The sequence below is a fragment of the Trachinotus anak genome, unplaced genomic scaffold, assembly GCF_046630095.1.
Source record: "Trachinotus anak isolate AG129_WGS33_773 ecotype Australia unplaced genomic scaffold, CSIRO_AGI_Tana_v1 ptg000001l, whole genome shotgun sequence".
NCBI classification, from domain to species: Eukaryota; Metazoa; Chordata; class Actinopteri; order Carangiformes; family Carangidae; genus Trachinotus; species Trachinotus anak.
This window is the reverse complement of record NW_027273852.1, coordinates 16,742,599-16,758,748: the sequence shown is the minus strand read 5'-3', so window position 1 is coordinate 16,758,748 and position 16,150 is coordinate 16,742,599. Positions and strand designations below refer to the sequence as shown.

General features: G+C 41.6%; 1 protein-coding gene across 4 annotated transcripts in view; it reads left to right on the top strand.

Annotated features, from left to right (window-relative positions):
- Nucleotides 1–16,150, top strand: part of sema5ba (sema domain, seven thrombospondin repeats (type 1 and type 1-like), transmembrane domain (TM) and short cytoplasmic domain, (semaphorin) 5Ba) — a 172,020-nt gene that overhangs the window by 15,684 nt on the left and 140,186 nt on the right. The window lies entirely within an intron of this gene.

The following is a 16,150-nucleotide window of genomic DNA, read 5'->3' as shown; positions in this document are numbered from 1 at the left end:
TTATAATAAGAACAGTTTCCTGTGCTGCATGTAGTCGAAGCAAGTAACTCACTGAGCAGATATGGCTTCATAGCTTGTAAGCACTGTAGTTTGAGATAAGCATTAGAAAGCATAATGGTGACTTTGTGATTAGTGTGGCTGCTGAGCTCTCTGATGCAGCAGAACGACCTCGCTGCTATGAAATATTCTGAAGTGAAATGACCTGGCCTGGATCCAGCTTAGTGGCCCAGCCTTTGCTGACAACAGCCATTTGATACTGAGGACAGAGGACAGGACAAGTCCTCTGTGCTACTGTACATGTGTGTGTGTTTGTGTGTATCTGACACCCCCTGTGATCGAGTGAGGTGACTCTGGCCTCCAGGGACAGCCAGACAGCCGGCTGGCACAGAAATGTGATGAAGACTACAAGACTTAAGCCACCCCGAGCCTTTCCTCCTCTTCCTCCAATGCCACTTGTGTGTTTTGTCTTCCTGTGGCAGAGTCAGATGCACCACAGGTGGACAATTTCAAAGCATACTGTGCCCAAGGCTGTGAGAAAAGAATCTAAGACGTGCAAAACTGACAAGACCGGCGGGGGGGGGGGGTTTGGCTCATGATAAAAAGTCTTATTTCTATTCAGTCACAGGTATCTGTTAGCACCACTGAGTGAACTGATGCAACATATGCACTCTGGAGCTTGTCTCTTGTGATGGATGCTTTGACTGTGGCGCTTTATAGTACCTTGTTTGAATTTTTTATGTGAGAACTATAAGTTGCTGCTTTTTTATGGGCTCTCTTGCTGACTGAGCCAACCCCATACTGGCATACTGTTTTCCCTATTAATGATTCATAACAGGGCATTAATTGTGGTGCAGCTATCGGAGCACATCATCCTGCCTCCACATGAGGTTTCTGCGGCTTATCACACCAAAACTTATTCAATGGCTTCTATTAAGTTTCTTCATTTAAAGGCTTTGCTTTATCAGCTTTGTACTTCTGGCTCAGGATCAAGTCACTTTTATTGATAGTGCCCTCAAATCACAGGTTTGATTAGAGGACTTTATGATCTGTACAATCCTCTCCAGACCAGTGTCTCTCAAACTTTCTCCAACCAAAGACTCTTTGACCATTAAAATAAATCTCACAGACCACCTAACTCTCCAAAAATTCCCCAAACTTTCAGGGCTTACTATTTCACGAGTGTTGTGGTGAATCGGATCATTTTAAGTATCATCAACCCCTGAGCCTCACACACTGCCGGACAACAAGTGGTGGTATTTATGTAGCATCATAATTACTGCATGACTACATTACTAGTAAAACTTAACACTTAACACTTGCCTCTTTGAGAAAGGCAGAGAAAGGCTGATGCAGACCCTTCAACTCAGATGTAGAAATACTTTATTCTTTATTGACTGAATAGTCAGAGCAGCAAGAATGGAAAACCTTCAAGTGCTGACAGCTGTCAGCAAACGTCTGGTCAGAACTTCCTTCAACACTAATGTTGTTTATCTCTAGATTAATGGAAGTTTTCACAGGCTGGATGAAGTTTATGCCTCCATGTCCTCAAGAGCCCAGAATTGTTTTTCAGTGTTGTGTCCTGGATGCTGTGGAGCGAAATGAAGCAGAAATTAAATAAAGGTGTGTTAAGGTCGGAAGCCACATTGGAGGGGTTTCATTCATGTCAGTCTGAATCTCAGGAAACTTTGATCTGCTGCTTGGTGAGGCTGACAGGAGGAAAGCTTGAATCACATCTTTGATTGGCTTGTTGTAGTATGCAAAGAAAGGTGTTCCTTTGCTTGTCTGAAGAAACCTGGATTCATTATTCATCACTGGCAAACTGCCTCATGTGGACTTACCACCTTAAGTTTATTTAAGGTGTTGTCAGAAGAGAGTTAATTATGATGTCTTGGCTCTAGTGTTTCTTCTGGGCAAGTTTGAAATCAGTTGGAAGCAAACTTTCAGATGGAGAATGCACACTGATACATTCAGGCGGTTTACCATGCTGCTTCCTTTTATCCCCCTTCCCCTCCACGCCATGCTGTCTTTGAACCCAAAGTAATAACCTCCTTTAGTACATCACATATAATTTGAACCTGTCTGTCTGTTCTGCAATTCAGTCTTAATTGCTAAGCACTTCCATCTGAAGAGTTGTTAAGCAAACGGTGCGTATTAGGGATGAGTCTGTGGCAGTAAACACTGAATTACTTAATCAAACACTGTCTATCTCCCCGCTGCCTTCCTTAAAGTCAGGAACTTTTTGCTGTCGTCCCAGGAGTGGGGTTCGATAAAAGACAGGGGAGCTGGTTACCTGTCACCGTCTTTTCTTTAGTTATATCGCTGCACCTCAGTGATAAATGGGGGGTTCATTCCTGCACTTTAAAAGATGGATTGGGAGCTTGATTCCCAGCTCTGGTATGTAAAATGGTCTAATTCTTGCTGTCTCTTCTTCTTGTCACACTTTTAACATTTATCTCCATCTTCTTTTCTCTCCTGTTTACTGTGTATCAACCTTATCATCAGAAGCAGCTTTTTTATGCCTGACATTGCTTATTTTGGACCTCTCTTGATGCCTCTCTCTTACAAATTTTCTGCTTTTCACTAAACTGCTCTCTCAATTTTTTGGCTCCTTCAGCCTCTGCTCCAGGTGGAATTTTCATTGATTAAAACCAGACGTGTCCTGCACTTCTGTGTCCACCTAACCAAGCCCAGCTCAGGAAGATGAATCACCTGCAACCCCTTTTCTATCAGTCTACTCTCTTACTAAATCCATTCCTCAATCTCTGGCTGTCGATCCCAAAATGAAATGAGCCCCAGAGTGATTGTGTGTAGGTTTAGGAGACAATAAAGTGGTCAACTTTTTTTTTTTGGTCAGCTTTCGTGTGTGTATGCAGGTTTTATTTAAGGTAGCTGGTGCTTGAGGTTCTTTCAGTTGGGATTAGTATGTGCTTTCAGCTTAAATCCCAAAACATAAAGAGTTAAAGGGATACCAAAAATCTATCTTTTGAGTATCAAATATTCACAGTCTGTACACTTGAGAGGTGGATCATAAAAGTCTTTTCTTTTTTAGCTTGGTCCTTTGTGGTTGTAGTCAGCTTGGATTCACAGCATAATGAGGGATATCAATAGTGACTCAAGGTCACGGTCAATGATATGATCAGTATGTTTCAAGCTACTTCTGGCAGAGTTTCTAAGATCCAGTATGAGATTACGACTGCTATGTTGTGGAGAAAAGTGTGTGGAACCTGCTGTAGATACTCATAGTTTCTCCACAGCAAAGCTGCAAACACCACTTCCAAGCTACACTGTTTACTGATTTATTAGTGAAATGATGAGTGTTTGAACATTCGGGTCAGTGTAGAAGTGATTCATGCTGCAGGAGTGGTTTGAGCAGTTTCCATGGACACTTTGATACATTTTGACAGGGAGTCCGGGTTGCCCTGACTCTGTGTTACAGTTATTTTAACTGCTGGGAATCCACAGTTGCCATCCTCCACAAAGGTGCAGATGTGTCAGAGCCACCTTTAAAGCCCACAGACTGTAAGTGTTTGATGATCAAAAGGTAACAAAAAACCTAACACAAAAGTATACTTTTGTTCTGGGGCTGGTTTTTATGGATTGGCCCTGACTCTTTAGTTCCAATAAAAGGGAATCTAATGCTACAAAATAAAGTGATATCATAGACAGTAGTGTGGTTCCAACTTTGTGGAAGCAGCTATGGGAGGACTCTTTCCTCTTTCAACATTTGAGGCTGCACAGAGCCCTGACGTCAAAATCATCCAACACCTTTGGGATGAACTGGACAGTGAGCTCAGCCTTATGACCGGACGTCAGTTTGGACCTCAGTAATGCTCTATTGGCTGAATGGGAACAAATCCCTGCAGCCAGGCTCCAAAATCTGGTAGAAAGTCTGAAACCATTAGCAGCTTCAACTCCTCTGCAGAGGAGCTAATGCGTCAGATTAGTCCCTATGGTTTGCGAATGACATGTTGCATTCTAACATATGAATGTAATGTTCCTATGGCCACATGTTTTTTTGGGTTTTTTCTTTTTTAGATTTTTGAGGATTATTAAAGTCTCAGGACGTGAAGGGTTAAAATGTCAGAACAGTTCATCCCTGGCGGGCTTTATTCTGATTCTCTGCTTGTTTCCATATGGGGCGAGTTTCTTTCTCACATCAGGCGCAGACTGAAAGCTGTGTTAGCTTAATGCACATAATACATTAGGCTGATGGGAACACTTCACTCAATTTTCTACTCATAATTTGCATAGTGGAGGGTAAAAAACCAAAGGAACTATGCAGCCTCAGCAGCTGTAAAGGCTACTGAACTCTCTATATAACACAGCTGACTCCCTCTCTGTTTGAATTTGCTTTGATGCAGCAGCACACATCCAAGGAAACTGAATTTAGTTTTAGTTCTGTGTAAGACTTCTGCAGGCAGCTTCTCCCCAATGGTGTGTATTTCTCTGGATTTGCGTGGTGCTGCAATGCGCCCTTCCCCTCTCGTCCCTCTTGTTTCCTCCTCCTCATCGCCCACTCTCTTTCTTCCTTCCTCAGTCTGGCTGGTACCCACTGCTGCTCTGCTCAGCTCAGTTCACTTCTTCTCTTGATGGCTTCTGAGCAACAGGGAAAAGACGCAGCGTTATCCTCTCTTTTCCTCTCCCTGGAAGCCGGCGTCCTTTGGCTTAATAAACAATTCCTCGCCCCCCAGTCCTTCCGTTCCTCATCCTCAGGGCCCCGCACCTCAGAGCCTACCGTCTGTTGGCATAGACATGCATGTGGACGGCAGGTGCAAATAGCTTTCCTTCTCCTTTCACTGCCACATACGGTTCGTCCTCCTAAGAGAGAAGTAACCACTTCACGACTGCATGAAAGAATCAGTTTTGTCTTTCTGTGTTTCCGAGTGCAGCTGCTCTCCACCCACAGTCGGGGGGATTTGGCTGAATCCTATCGCTGTGCATGTTTTAATGATGCAGCTACTGTCAGTGTTTTTCTCTTTGCCGGGATGTGAGGTAGAAGAAAAGTGAGAGGGAAACGGAGATCAAGTGTTTTGGATAATGAGGGACAGAGGGTTTGAGTGCGCGCTGCTGGGGATATTCTCACAAAGCCTCATTCAGGTTTCAGGATTAGAAAACGGGGAGCAAATGCTGTACACTGCTGGGCAGCCAACTGTGACTGTTGTGTGAACACCTTCCACTGCGATCTAAGGTTGTGGTTAAAGAGCATTTTATCGAATATACATAGAATTTGTTAGTGGATCCATACAGTGGTATGTATTTATTAGTGAAGGCTTTTTTTTCGAGTCTGAATCCTATATTGAATCAATTTAGGTTTTGCTTTGACAGTTTTTGTGATTGCCTTATTAATGTACACAAGCTGTAGCCACAACCTGAAAGTGAAAGGAGCAGCAGAAGATATGAAATGTTGAGTAAATAAAGAAGTGGCAAATTGAAATAACAAGGTGCAGCCCACATAATTTACAAACCTTATTTTCCACGAGACAGTGATTGATCCAAATACAAGAGGTCCGGATTCAGAACGTCTCACTGGTCAAAGTGACGGTCAGTGCCAGAATTAAAGTGTTATCTCAGTGTTTTTTCATTTCACGTTGCGAATGAAAAAGAATGAGAGGAGAGGTTTGATAAGAGATTTGACAATTTGGGGGAGCTCAACACACCGCAACTTAAGAAAACAGGCAAATAGAAAAAACACAGTGCAAATTCAGAAAACGACAACAATCAGCTGGACAACACATATGCTGCAAATGCACTTAACAGAACCAAATAGACAAATGTGCTGCAAATATGCAGACACAACAAAATGAGGAAACATGCTTCAAGTAGCACAGTCGACAATGGAAGTGTTTCCAGGAGACACAAAAAGTGATGAACCTGGCGGGAACACACGTGCATTGATAATTTATTATACATGTATTATAATACATCCGTGCACAGTTATTGTTCAATGCTTTTGACCTCAAAAGTCACAAAGCATTGAACAACAAGTGCATCCCGGTTATTTGTCCCCAGGAAACACTTCTGTCGTCATCTGTGCTACTTGCACCACATTTCTGTATTTGGTTGTGTGCATTTGCAGCATATGTGTTGTCAAACTGATGAAGATGTTTTCTCAATTTGTTTGTTTGCATGTGTTTTCTTAAGTTGCAGTGCGTTGAGCTCTCAAGGCCACTATAATTTTGAGACAGAGAGCTGGATCTAAATTGTAAGTGGCTGTTGCAACCTAAAGCTACATTTATCTACAAAAATTACAAATGAAACTCTAAAACTCAAACTTTGATCTCCAAAGAACTCAGAAAATTACGTATTTGCTTCACTTAAATGACCTGCCTGTTGTAAAGATTGCAATGTGCCACTAACTGAAGATAAAAGTTTGGATATGAGAAAAGAGACTGGCCCAGACTCAGAGCTTAACAAGTTTGGGTATTTTACCTTTTTGGAACTGAATCCAAAATGAAGCGCGCTATCTGAACCCAATACTAGTGATCCAGTGCGTCTGTTGTGTTTAAAAAAAAAGAAAAGGATTACAAAGGACGGATTAATTTTTCTGCAGTGAGTGTGAGGATTAGATTCGTTTTAAACATTATGAAAGCCCCTGTGTCATTGATGTTTGGCTCTAGTTTCTTTTTAGTTCTCCTACAGGTCATGACCAAGCCTGACAGTACCGTTATATAAATTTGTGTTAAAATATATGCAGTTTGAATGTGGAGTACACTGTAGATGTAAATGCAGTCACTCATTCAAACCACACTCAAGAGTCACATCATGTTTGCTCTTTTCTCTAATTAGGGTTAAAGCACACAGTAGCAGAATAAGTTAAACCAATTATTGCAACACAATGAACTGATGATTTTTGTGTTTGAGACAAATGTGATTAATTTATTCTGCGACACACTTCATCACCCTCACAATAGGATCTCTCACTTTAGCACAACAGTGTATCACATGTTCCTCATGTTTGTGTCAAGTGCTGTAAAATGGATCCAGGTCTCATTCTGCCGGCTTGGCAAGAGTGGCAAAGCCATTTGGCTGCTGCACAATTTGGATGTGTGGATCAATATTCAGCTCGATAAGTATAATGTTGGTCTGAAGCCGAGGTCACTGCTGCTGGCTGCCTGCAGACAATTCAATCCCCCCGCTGTGCACTTCACTCTGCACCAACACAACAAACTGTAATTGGAACGACCAAGTTCACTTACAGACACAGGCACGTGAGCAGCCTTTCCACAAGGACACAGAAACAGAGGTGGAAAGAAGTACACACATAAAGCGCTGGAGGTACACATATATATTGTAACATGTTCCATAGCACAGAAAACACCCAGTTGTATAACCATGTTGACTACTGTTGCAGACTGGTCTACAGCCCCAGGACCACCATATAGCTTCACTGTAGGAAAGACATTATCCCACTGCAAACACATGTTTCACTCCAGATATACACACAGATGCACAACAGGATTATATGGCTATAGGCTGCAAAAGCGCACAGTGATGTAGAACCTTTCAACATGCTCCAGGTCTTTTGTATCTCCTCGCTCTGAAGTCTGCTTTACTATTTCCATGGTCATCCTTTTATTTCCACAGTTCTTTGCAGCATTGTTCGCTACTACTTAATTCTAAATGAATGTCGCTTGATAAGATTTGATCAAAAAAATGTTTTTTTTAAATCCAGTATTACAGAATTTCTTAATGGCAATATGGAAAAAAAAAAATCTATGTCTTAATCATTTACTGATATCTGATATGCTTATTCTGTGGCTTAAGGTGGATACTTCATAATCAAAAAGTATGTATGGGTGTAATATAATTGTAATATACAAACAGCAAATATATGGACATTTTGGTTGAATAGAAATAAGTATTAACATGCCTAAAACAAAAAGAAAAAAAACAGTTAGAACTGACTGTCTGTTTATAATGTCGGTGGTTCATAATCACAGTTATGGTAAAACCTGGATTGGAAAAAGGTCAAATTACAGATAAAATAGTTTCATGTTGGAGATTGAAAATAATTATTTTACCCTAAAAATGTTAGCACAATAGATAAATTGGTCAAAAGAAGCTCAATAAGTATAAAGCAGAATTGCAGGACATGGCTACATTGGTAGCAACAGACTAACCTCAATCGTCTCATCGACTGTCTCATACAAGGTTAAAACAGAAAATCCAGGCAGCTGAGTAAGTCAGTACATTCAGCCAGTTCACTCAGCATCACTGTTGCCACTTTTTTAAGCCCCACATCACAGATCGCTCCCCTCTCCCAGGTGTTAGCTTGCTCTTGTTAGCACCTTTCACGGAGCTCCTGAATGCCGGCTGTGTTAGTCCAGAGACTGTTCCGCACAGATGAGACGAGGCGACTGCAGCAAGGGCTGAAATGACAAGGAAGCTGAGTGAACTTTCTCACAGCAGACATTTTGACTTTTTGTCAAAGTCCAGGTGTACATGTGTGCATTCAGGTGACCCAGGAAGCTGAACCAGTGAGTCAGGCACAACACCAGAGCCCTGGAGCTGACATAACTACATGATCTGCAGCCTCTGATTAATGGATTGATTACCTGTGCAGTGCTTTGCCAAGGTTAACCAGACAGCAGATTACACCATGCAAGTTTAAGTGAAGGTACGTGAAAAAGGGAAAGAGCAAAAAGAGATAGGCAGTAAAAAAAAAAAAAAAAAAAAAAAAAAAAGTTTTATAATTATGTCAAAGGGCTGCTAGCTTAGCTAACAAGGGCCTGGGACCCACTCAGACAGAGTTTTAAGTTCAGTTTTTGTGTTTGTTTTGTTTTTAACTCACTTTACCAGTGCAGCAGCAAATAACCAAAATGATGAGTGATAATGATAAATGATGATAAATGAAACAAATTGTAAATTCCTTTTAATTTTTGAATAAATTAAGTAAAACATTATTCTCATTAGTATAGTAACAGTATACTTCATTAAGTAAGTAAAAATAATATTAGGACTAGAGCAAAAATAACAATATTGCCTTCTTTTGTAACTATCTTCAACACAATATTGCAAGTTTATCATTAATATTCAGTGTATCCCTCAGCCCTTGGAGAGTATGGTCTGTATGAGGTGATGTCACGTTTCTGGGGACTGATGCATTTAAATAGCATCGTTAGCTCCCCATCATTTCTCTAAACACTTGGTCAGCTGTGCAGTTTGTAATATTAGAGCAAATGCTGATGTATTTGCAGCCCCAGGCTTCTTTAATGGAGGTGCCACTTAATTACGACAGTCATTTGAGCTTAGTGAGCAATCAAATACAAACACACACACACACACACAACACACAATGTCTGAAATTGGTTTTCATGAAGATGGAAATACAGGAACACACATATTTATATAACACTTACAGTTGTGGAGGTGTGGATGTGTGGGTGCACGGACACAAACAGCCGCCCTGTCCACATTTGCATTAGTGATGCTTTTAATCCCTCTGTGGTCTTTAAGCTCAGTCCTTGTTTACATTTTAGCTGTAACCTTTTAGCCATTTGTCACCACTCTCGTAATAACGCAAGCGACCTCTCCACTAACCCAGAGAAATTGTCTCTGAGAACGGGGAGTGTGGGGTCAGAGGTCATGCTGTATATAAACAGGTGTCAAGTGCTATGATGGAAAGCCAAGGACATATGAAACTGGGGCCGGAAACCTGGCCAGCCTGCTGCAGAGACGTAGGGGAATGGAGCAGAATAACAAGGGTAACGGATGACTTTGCACGTCAACGTGATGCCATGGTTTCAGGTTGTGCAAGTTAAACCGCCTCATCTGTAAGAGTCGACCTTTAGAGAAACAGCATGCATGTGTGTGTATGTGTGTGTGCGCTCCCATGCGACCACAGCCACTTGTCTGTCTACAACAGCCACTGGCCTCTTGAATGTGTTAGATTATTTAACCAGCGTAATTGCCGCTGTCTCTTTCTCTCTCTCTCTCTCTCCCTGTCCTTCTAGTCCATGCAAAACATCCAGTCACAGAATCGAAACCGAATAAAACATTCAGCAGTTTAAATTAGTTCACTTTCAGATTAAGAATTAATCAGGTACAATACAGCATTGCTACAGTTCAGATCTGTGCATGTGTTTCCATGGCACTGTCAGCTAAGGCTCATGGGTATTGTAGCATTTAGAAAGAACCATTCAATTCATTCAATAAACATGTTTTCATTGAAGCTGATGGTTATTAATGTTGTGGCAAAGTCTAAAAGTCTTAGATAAGGATTAAAAATTTAGAAACATACTAAACGATTTGAACTGTTAGTTATTTGCAGCTTGACTGCCTCTTAACTAAAGCCAGGGAAGCTTTGTTTTTGAAGGGTTCTTTAATTAGTTATTTCTCTGATTACATTTATTGCAGTATAATAGTGAGGTCCATCTCTGTCTCTCTGACTACAGCCTCACTTCTTTGATAGCCCTGTGACGGCTCTTGGACACAATGCTTCTGTGTTTGTTGCATTTGATTTACTCTGGATTTTGTCCTGAGGCTGTGAAATGTAAAAATTCAGTTCAAATGTTAGGGCAGATTTGTTCTTCCCCACTGCTTGGGTTTGTAATAGTTTAAGTGGAGGTCATTGTTATTCAGATATGTCGACAGAATGTGATTTCCCTTTTCTGTATTCTGATCAGTGCTGGATAATCTCTGCCCTGCGTGCATTGTTTGACATTTTCTCTGAGTTGTTTCTTAACACAACTCTGCAGACAAGCTTTTGGAGTGGATGCTGTCTCCCTTGCTAAATTCTTCTCTATGGCACAGAAAGTGCAACTGGACCCATGTATTGAAGCCACGTTGACTTTTTGAGAAAATACCAACCTTCTGGCGGTTGTATCAGTATGTATGCAAAAAAGTGACAGCACATTATGCACAAATGATGCTTGAGGTAATTTAGAGACAGTATCATTACATGGTTTATCTGGCAGACTCTTTGTTTACTGTGCTGAATGTGACTGGGCAGGAAAGCAGCTCTGCTGAGCAGAGTGTGCTTCCCCACTGACAGACAGTATTGATGTAAATGGAATTCTTAACACCATCAAAAATATGAACTCTCTCTTGAATTAGTTGCTGTCCATTGTTTGTCTCTGGAGTCATTTCTGAATGATGTCAGGCTCTACACTTGTCTTTTGTGTTACTCTTCTGTATACATTTGTAGATTGTGCTTCAGTAATCATGGTTTTCTCCTGATTCTGATATTTCCTGCCCAGGCTATCCACTACTGCTGCCCAGTCTGAGTCCCAAGATCCCATTTGCATGTCACATCTTCCTGTCCCCATCGGTGCTGTCATGAATGACACACATGCACAAAGTCTGGGAGGAAGCAGTGTTGAAATGCCATGAGATACCAAAGTCACTGTCACGTTCTCACGTTCTACTGTGTAACAGTGGATGAAAGCAACGCACACTGATTTTAATTTTGCATAGTATAATATAAAAAAAAATGTACCCCATGTTAGAGTTCACACTTAATGAGTCAACACATATTTGATCAGCAAGAGTTTGAGAGAGATTTTTTGGAGTGCTACTGTCATGTGGTGCTGTTCATATCATGCAGTGTGTCCTTGTTGCAGTGAAACTGGAGTCTGCTGTGCTTCCCTTTTGGTGCCTTCACACAGAAAATTTAGCCACAGCACCCTGCTACTGTCTGATGGAAACTGGAAAGCTGCAGGCAGTAATTCGCTCCTAATTAGACATATTTCCTTCACTGGCCTGAAGGAGGAACTACACAAGTACACCGTTTGAATGTGTGTTCTGTGTGTGTTTGTGAGAGAGACAACCTCCATGAGTTGTTGAGTTGTGAACTCCTGCTGTTTTGGAACTCGCCTCTTCACCTACTTCCCGCTAAGTCTGCATTAAACTGCCTGAGTCAGTTACCAGTAACTGCAGCTTAATTAGGAGAATTAGATTTTCACTGCCGGATGTGATGGTGACTGTTGATAACCACCTCTCATGGACAGAAATGAAGGAAGTGCACTGCGGCGAGATGCAGAAGTTTTGACAGAGCGAAAGAAAGTTTCAGATCAGAGCACAAGACCCCTTGTCTGCTCTGTCTGCCTCATACTGATATCAGAAGGACTGTTGGTTATAGAGCATCTCAAGTTCACCAAACACCAAGAGAACACACACACACACACACACACAAACACACAGACATCTGCCTGTTTGGCAGACAGACAGATGACTTTCAAGGACTAATTCAAGATTAGAAAAGTTGTGTGTGTGTGTGTGTGTGTGTGTGTGTGTGTGTGTGTGTGTGTGTGTGTGTGTGTGTGTGTCTTAAGGGAAAGGGAGAGAAAATGAATGAAGCACCTGATGACTTTCTGAGATAATAAAATGCATAGGCTCAAATGTTCAGCTGGTGGACGTGAAATTGTTTCAGCTTCACTCTTGTCTTATGATGATAAATATCATGATATGATGTCAGGGGATGTCTCTTGTCTTATGACGATTACCATGATTATCTTTACCTGCTTTCATCACTCTATCCAGCAAAGAATTATTTGGGAATTATTTCGATTGTGACTTTTAGAATTTGCGTTTATATGCAGCTAAACTAACCCTGCATGGGAGCTGAATTTCTCACAAGCAAGAATCCATCTTGCCAGGCTCCAAACTGTTCACTTGAGGCTAAACCACAGTGGTTCAGACCAATCATTGTCCTGTGAGGAGGAACTATTGGCAGCTATGAAGAAACAACTCTTTTGGTGCCTTTTTACAAAGACGGCAAGATCCATCTAGTGACATGCTTATTAGTTTTCAAAGCTGCTCAGACTGCAGCTTGTTGTGTTGCGTTGCATTTCCTATTTAGCGTTCTCATCATGTCATATGACAGACAGATGGTTCATCCAATCACCTGCCAAATATTTTTGAAAGTACCCGCCCTTTTCCAGTTTCCAATGAAGCCTTCCCAGATGGTTCTGTCTAACAAACCATCTGGTTCATGAGGTTACAACCAAACTGCAACAGCAAAAACATTTAGCAGGAAACATTTTGTACTTGCAGCAGAACATAATGAGGATATGTTAATTTACATAATTGGCAAGTTGATGCTGAACATATCAGTGGAATATTCTATCAGGATCAAGAGGTGAACCCAAGCACAGGACAAAGCTCAAACGAACAAGAGAAGAATTATTATGAAATCTCAGGGAATGAAGGTGGATGAGGAATTAGGACTCCTGCAGGGGCATGCAGAGGGCAGAGGGGAGCTGGTGACTGGCAGGACAGAGATGAGTGGGTTTGAAGGCGGGGTGGGGAGCGAGGCTGGATGACTGACTAGCAGAATAGGCTTCGGAGGTGAGATGGAGGGATGAGGGAAGCTGGAGACCGGTGAAGCTGGTTTGGGTGCTGGGTGATGTTGCAAGTGTGGCAGGCAGTGAGCCTAGAGCACAGGGAAAACACAAAGAAGAATGTGAGCATACACAATTTCAAGCAGCCTTGACCATCATGTTTCAGCCAGTAAAACAATGATCTGGGCAAGGGTGAACAAAGACTCGAGGTAGATATACTACTGGGGGTGATGAGTAGATGGATGGCAGGTGTGCTGGCAGATTGGCAATCAGGAAGTAAGGTGAGGGCGAGGAGTGCCACGCCCACAACACAGACACATATACACACACATACACAGGGAGAAGATTTGAGCTTGTGAAGTGACGTTCAAATAACTTTGTATGTTTAGACTTTGTTTCTGTCTAAACATGTAGATAAATCTGCATGAGAAATTCATGTTTGTGCATGTGTGTAAAAAAAAAAAAAAAAAAAAAAAAAAAGGATAGAAAACAGAGCAGGTCAGATCCACCCCTCACTCCTCCTCAGCTCCACCTTCTTGTTCAAATATGGTTTTTTCTGGTTTCAAAAAACCAAGATGGCCACGACCACATCGCAAACTCAGGGCTTCAAACTGCCTGCAGTCACTTTTATTGTGATCAGTTACACCTGTGCTTTTCCTGCTATGACGTGCCAAAATGTCCACTGTCAGAAAGATCTGTCACACTAGTTACGTGTCTCTAGTGACAGCAATGTCAGTCCTGCTGCTAGTTGATTGGTTGCTCAAGACTAAAATATCTCAACCACACACCACTTGCCATGGAACTTGCCTCACATGTCATGCTCCTCACAGGATGAAGGTTAATAACGTTGGTGCTCCCTGAACTTTTCATCTATCATCATCATCAGAATCTGTCCAATTCATGACTAAATAAGATTTGCGGAATTTTATTGGCCTGATAATCCATCTGAATTTGAGTTTCATTTCATAATTCATAGTGTTCATCTTAGTTGTTTTCAGTGAAGTAGTGGTTGTCATTTTGCAGTAAATTATTCACAGTAAGTGACCTGCTGTTCTGCCGAAATCATTTTTAGCTAAAACAGAAGTAGAAACATTCTGAGTTTTACTTTTACAGTTGTCATCACCATTTTTCTGTCACTATTATTATGGCAGTGGTGCAACTCTGACTCACTCGGTTGTATTTTTTTTTTCCAGCTGTGGAAACACACAGCTTGAAGAAGGACAACACCAGACTGGTTTGGTTCAGCACAAACAGTCTGAGATGTGGGCAGTTATTCAGAGATCTGGAACCAGGTGCTGGTTCTGATGTTATCTGATGTTGTTATCATCTTGTTATCTGTGCTGTGTTTATCAAATCACAACTCTGGAGTGTGTTCTACACCACGCTGAATCTCAGATTTATGTCAGTTATCTGGTCAACAAAGTTTTATTGAATCTGAGCAGATTTAGTCCCAGACTTTGTTTGGCCGGCTGTCTGGTGTCGAGGCATCGCTGCAGGAGACTGGGGTGTGTGTATGTGTGTGTACATGTATATGTGTGTGTTTCTGAAAGAGAGAAAGACTATAGGTCACAGACTAAGCAGTTTATGAGAATTCTTCCTCCTCACTTGTTGCGGTGAATAAAGCCTGATCCCACACTGACATTGGAGATTATTGGGAGGTTTTTGTTTGAGCGGACACTTCCTGCTGCTCAGCCCTAAATTCTCAGCTTAGCTCCATAGAAAATCCCCTTTACTGCATTTGTCTACCTGTCTTTGTGGCTCTCAGCATTGAGCTGGTAGAAAAAATGTAACTGGATGTTTAAGTACTTGTCAATAAGCAACTGATTGACATTTATGAAGCAAAAATGCCAAAAATTCTCTGGTAGCTGCTTCTCAAATGTGAGAATTGGCTGCTATTTTCTGTTTTCTATCATTGTGAACTGATTTGAATTCATTTGAATGGCATTCATTCAATGACATTTGAAGACGTTGTGGGACTGTGGGACATTTCTAAAAATAATTTCTCACATTTTTAAAAGCAATAAAGTTTTTTGAAAAACTAATCAGCATTAATCAATCATGAAATTATGAGTTGCACCCCTTAATACAGTCAGAGGTATCTGCTCAGTGCATGTTTGTCAAGCTCTGCATTCATGCTAATGAGTAGCTGCACCCTATGTGAATGCACAATTGATTATACTGTACATCTAAGAAGAAGCGATCAGTCTTAGTGGAGCAATCACATGGCTATAATCACTCCTTCTTTCATCCATTGTAGCTGCTCTGCGTGGAGGTGAAGGAAACAGCAGCCATATCACGGCAGCTGACGACACAAGAGGGATGGCAAGTCTAAGCTACTCTTTCCGGTTGCCGTAGAAACCAGCCAGGGCTATTTGTTCCAATTTGCTCTGTGGCGTTGAGATCAAAAAGCATGCAACCCAAAGTGCTCTCTGCATATTAGCATCTGTGTTTGATTCAACTCAATGAGGCATCCGCTCACCTCATTTACATCACTGCACTGTTAATTTATAGAGGAACATATTTGTGCTCTGTTTTCTGTGCAATACAAGGCTTTTTATGTTATATAGGGTTTGGAGTTTAATGCATTTGACCTGTCTCGAACTTTGTGGTTTGTTATTGTCCAGTTAGGCCTTCACTTGATGTAAAGGCATCTCGCAGGTCCCTCTTTCATTCCAGCCCTCAACCCCATGAAGTCTCCGTTTAAATGCCATTGTTGCTCCGCCTTCTCTGCTCCATTGAAAACTTGGCGGTTTGTTTACGAGAGCGCCAGCACTTCTTTGTGGCTCTGCACACTGCTTATGAGAAGGACGCAAGCAGAGAGTGAAGGACTCACCCCTCCCCCTCTGCTTTCTCTCTCTCTCTCTCTCCCT